This window comes from Globicephala melas, chromosome 20 (genome assembly GCF_963455315.2).
Source record: "Globicephala melas chromosome 20, mGloMel1.2, whole genome shotgun sequence".
Taxonomy (NCBI): Eukaryota; Metazoa; Chordata; class Mammalia; order Artiodactyla; family Delphinidae; genus Globicephala; species Globicephala melas.
In genome coordinates, this window is record NC_083333.1 from 39211812 (window position 1) to 39217401 (window position 5590).

Sequence of the window (5590 nt, forward strand, 5' to 3'; positions counted from 1 at the left end):
GTGGGCCTGATGGGTTGTCTCTGAGCAAAAGTGCTTAATGTCACACAGGATTTGTGATATATCTTAGCTTCATAACTATGCCTAATTCACAATAAATCAGTCCTGACCATCAAAATCAAAGTACATAGACTCTGAGTGTGGGCCTGATGGGTTGTCTCTGAGCAAAAGTGCTTAATGTCACACAGGATTTGTGATATATCTTAGCTTCAGAGAATTGTATTTCTTATTAATAGCCAATGTATAAAAAGCTTTATTCTGTGCCAGGAGCAATGCTAAGGCCTTTACATACGTGATTTTGACAGATGCACCAAGCCTATGATGTAGGATTCTTTTTTTTTTTTTTTTTTGGCCGCACCACATGGCTTGTGAGATCTTAATTTCCTCACCAGGATTGAACCCTCGCCACCGCAGTGAAAGCGCCGAGTCCTAACCGCTGGACCACCAAGGAATTCCCTGATGTAGGATTCTTATCATCCCTGTTACACAAACGAGAAGAACAAGGCTAAAAAGTTTAAATAATGCGTTCAAGCTCACACAGCTTTAATACAATGGCAGAGCCATTGTATTTGAGCCCAGGTCTTCCTAATACCAGAGATGGTCATTAATCACTACACTGCCTGTTTCTTTTGTGGTCCCATAATTGAGGCTACCTGTTAAATTATGGACTTAGAAGTGAGGAATGTGTTCTCAGCTAGAATTTACAATAATATGCAGTGTGGTTGCAGCTTCTAAGACTGAAAATAGGCTGCTTACCTGTGTAAATTTTCAAGCTCTTTTCCTCATGAGAAAAAAAAGGAGGCCAGGTGAAGGGTGAAGCACCAGGGAGAAGATCTGTTGCCCATTTAGAAATTTCCATTTTTGCCTTCTTACACAAGGATACCTATGCCACCTTCTAGCTCATGAACCTGGTAGGTCCACCTAACAGGATCACATTCTTCAGACCTTTCTAGCAAAAGGATGAGGACCTCTTTGCACTTACAAAGTACTGGATTCTTATCAAGTGAAATTAGTCTTGAGCTGTTCCACATAGAACCAGCACAGGGAGGGCAGCTGCCCTTTGAAGTGGAATGGCATATGCCAAGTTGTGTGTATTATTCAGGAGAGCCAGGATCTAAACTCAGCTCTCAGGCAAAAAGCACATAAGTTAAAATTACTCCAGAAAAATCACCTAGGGAGGCCCCTTGGTGGAGATCCTCACCAACTCTGAAGTCCCATCTGGGTGGTTTTTCTCCCATTGTAGGAGCACAGTGGTTGAATAACAGATGATTTTTTTTTTTTATATTTCATACTACAACAGACATTTTCCGCTTCTTAATATTTTCGCACAATTGTCAGATGAAATAGTAATCATTCCCTTCATGTGTATTGTGAAGCAAGGTATTAAAATGTGATGCCTCCTTTATTTCCTGTCAAAATAGCCTTCTCACCCTCTAAGGCAAGCTGTGTTGACAGCTGTTTGGCTGCTACGAAATCTGTGAGTAGAATGGACAGGGCCCCAGAGACAGGTCATTTGTAAAGTGTTTTTGCTGTTCGTAAAAAGAAAAGTCTTATTTAAAAAAAAAAAAAAAGCACCTGTTTACAGATATATATTGGTGGAATGTGTGTAAATTCAATTCCCAGTTCCATTCCAGCCAGTAGCACATATGTTCTGACCCCCTGGGCAAAATTTTTGCAAAAGTTCATCACTCTGGGCCTCACACCAAGAAATCTGCTTATTTCATACCTCTCAAAATGTACCTTTTTTTCCCCCCTTGGGCCCTCAAATGCCGGTAAGCTCTCTGCCTGTGTCTACAACCAGAGAGAATGTGAGCTCTGGAGGGCTCTTCTAGGTCAAGGATGTTAGACGGGTGGGGCATATGTGCTGCCACCAACCATTCTTATATCCGTGGCAGACAGCACTAACTGATCACAGTACTCTCTTGCTGAATGTAGGCACTGCTTTGGATCTTTCAGGATACAGTATGCAGTCTCAACTGAGCAGAACTGGCAAGTGAGTTATCCTGTTTGCCATCCTTGATCCATAAAATTGTAATCTTCTCTACCATCCACTCCACTCCCTGAAGGAAATGGCTTTAAGAAAATTATAACCATCTGTCCTTCACAGGCAATGCTTAGCTATGTTAAACATTAGCCAATTGTGCTTTTACCATTGTATGTTTGAAAACATACGTGCTTTAAGACATGTGACCCATCAGAGTTTTATATATCCACTTACCCAGGGTTACATCATTTATGCCACCAATCACAGGATCATGTGTCCAAAAATATGAAAGCATTTGGTGACTTATTTAATAACTACAGACCAACATATGCACAAAACCCATTCTTGAATCATATAGTTTAGAACTAATAAGCAGCATTTCTCTAACTGGTGGAGTCGATATGGATTTTTTTTTTTCCTGCCCTTTGAATACAGTCTCAAACTGCTACCTTTAAAAGTCAGGCTTGTGGTTTCAGAACAAGATGATGTAGAATCATTTTTCCCTCCTCCTCAACTCTAAATACAACTTAAAACCTTGGAAATTTATTAAAAAGACAATGATAAAAGGACTCTGAAAGCTGGAGAGAAGATGGTGGATTGATTAGGAAACCTCAGGACCTGAGGAACAACAATGTGGTGACTTTCCTGGGTTTTCTTTTCATCTCCTACACCCGACTGGGCTCTGGAGAGGCCTGCAACCCAGAACCACCAATAGAAAGAGACAGGGAAGAAAAAAGGGAGGAAGGAAAAAAGGGAGGGAGAGAGGAAGGGAGAAAAGCTTGCTTTCTCTGCCAAAGGACAGGGAAGGGGAAGCCTAGTAGAGACCTACTGGGGAGCTCCAGCCCTAGCTCCACACCTGGGTACCAGCAAGTGGCCCAGTTCATTCAGAGCAGGATTGAAGCCCTATGTCTCCCTGTCCTCCACCCAGTGATGTTAGGAGACCCAGGCCCAGCAGTGTCTGCCTGCCCCTCTGCAGAAGGTGGTCCAGCAACACTGTGCAGCCCAGGGAAGCACCTTCCTACACTGCAGAAGACACACAGGGATTGAGTGGGAGTCCTGGAAGCATCCAAAGAACAAGCAGACCAGAATAGTATTGTGAAGGCTCAGAAAACTATAATGTCATTGGAAATAAAACCCATTAAAGAAGCAGAAACTTATACACTACACCTAAACAGGACTCCTACCTGCTATAATAGAAGATGTAAATAGCATTAAGAGATTCCTAACATAATTACCCAAATATCTAGGATACAATAGAAAATCACTCATCATATCCCAAACCAGGAAAACCCCAATCTAAATAAGAAAAAAAAAAAAAAAAATCAACCGATACCAATATGATATGATTCAGATGTTGGAATTTATCTAACACGGATTTTAAAGCAATTGTAGTAAAAATGCTTCAACAATCAATAACAAATTCTCTTGAAAAAAAATTGTTTAAACAGAAAATCTTAGCAAAGAAATAGAAGCTATGAAAAATAACCAAGTGGAAATTATAGAAATGAAAAATTATTGTAAAATTAAAAACTCAGAAGAACTCAATAGTAGAGTAGAAATGACAGAAGATCAAATCAGGGTACTTGAGGACAGATCAATAAAAATTACTCAATCTGAAAAACAGACTGGGAAAAAAAAAAAAGAGAGCCTCAAGGACCCATGAGACAATAACAAAAGAGCTAACACTTGTATCATCAGAGTCCCAGAAGGAGAGGAGAAAGTGTGGGACCAAAAAGTACTCAAAGAAATAATAGCTGAAAATTCCCCAAATTTGATGAAAGAGATAAATCTACATATTCAAGAAGGTGATAAACTCAAAATAAGATAAGCCCAAAGAAATCCATACCAAGATACATCATAATTATCTTCTGAAAACTAAAGACCAAGGAAAAAAAAATCTTAAGAACAGGGAGAAACAATGGGAAGGAACACTAACGCAAGTGTTACTATTTTACTGTTTTACTAATACTATTACTAATACTATTTTAGTATTACTATCAAGGAGACTGTGGAGGCCAGAAAAAGTGACACAACATTTATCAAGTGCTGACAGCAAAGATTGTCAACTTTGAATCCTATATGTGAGGAAACTATCCTTCAGGAACAAAGGGGAAATAAAGACATTCTTAGATGAAGGGAAACTAACAGAATTTGTTGAGACTGACCCTTAAAGAATGGCTAAAGAAAGCTTTCCAAACAAAATGGCAGAAGGCTGGGACTTTCAGAAAGGAAAAAAACAACTGAAAAGGTAAAAATAGAAGTAAACATAATAGATTGTTCTTCACCTCTTGAGTTTCTTTATCCATATTTTCTGATTGAAACAAAAGTTATAACCCCATCTGATGTGATGCTCCATGTATGCAGAGGAAATACATAAGATAATTATATTCTAAAAGTGCGGAGGATAAAGGGACCAATTAAAAGACAGATATTGGTAGAGTGGATTAAAAAAACTTGACCCAAGTATACGTCATATACAAGTGTACATAGGTAGACAGAAAGTAATGATGGAAACTTAAATATTATGCAAACAATTTTTTTTAAAAACATCATTTTAAAAGGCTATATTATTATCAGATAAAGTAGACTTCAGAGAAAGAAAATTACTAGGGACAAAGAGGGACATTATAAAATGGTAAAAAGGATCACTCCCCCAAGTAGGTATAGCAAATCCTAAATGTGTATGCAACAAACACCAGAGCTTTAAAGTACATGAAGCAGGGACTTCCCTAGTGATGCAGTGATTAAGGATCCGCCTGCCATTTCAGGGGACACGGGTTCGATCCCTGGTCCGGGAAGATCCCATATGCCGCGGAGCAACTAAGCCCATGTGCCACAACTACTAAGCCTGCGCTCGAGAGCACGCGAGCCACAACTACTGAAGGCTGTGCGCCTAGAGCCCGTGCCCTGCAACAAGAGAAGCCACCACAATGAGAAGCCCGCACACCACAATGAAGAGTAGCACCTGCTCGCCACAACGAGAAAGCCCACGCTCAGCAATGAAGACCCAACACAGTCAAAAATAAATAAATAAAAAATAAATTCATTAAGAAAAACAGCTTGAGCACCAGTTGCTTTAAAAATAAATAAATAAGATATGTGAAGCAAAAACTGATAGAGCTAAAAGTTGAAATAGACAAATCTACAGTTATAATTGGGGAATTCAACACCCTACTCTCAGCAATTGATAGAACTAGAACAGAAAGTTATCCAGCGTATAAAAGAACTGAACACCATCAACCAACAGGATCTAATTGACATTTTAAAACACTCCCCCCAACAGCAGAACAATATACATTCTTTTCAAATGTCCATGAAATATTCACCTAGATAGGCCATATTAATAAATTTTAAAAGAATTGGAAATATAGAGTATGTTCTCTGACCATAATGGACTCAAACTAGAAATCAATAAAAGAAGGACAACAGGAAAATCTGCAGACATTTAAAAGAATACCTAATATAACCTGAGCAGTTCATGGAAACTTCCTAGAGAATGGACTCGCTTGTATAAATTATGTATAGGTGTTTTCCAGGTAAAGACATAGAACTATGGATTTTCCAGCTAGAGGGGACAACAGATGAATGGGATGAGAAGAAAACATGTCT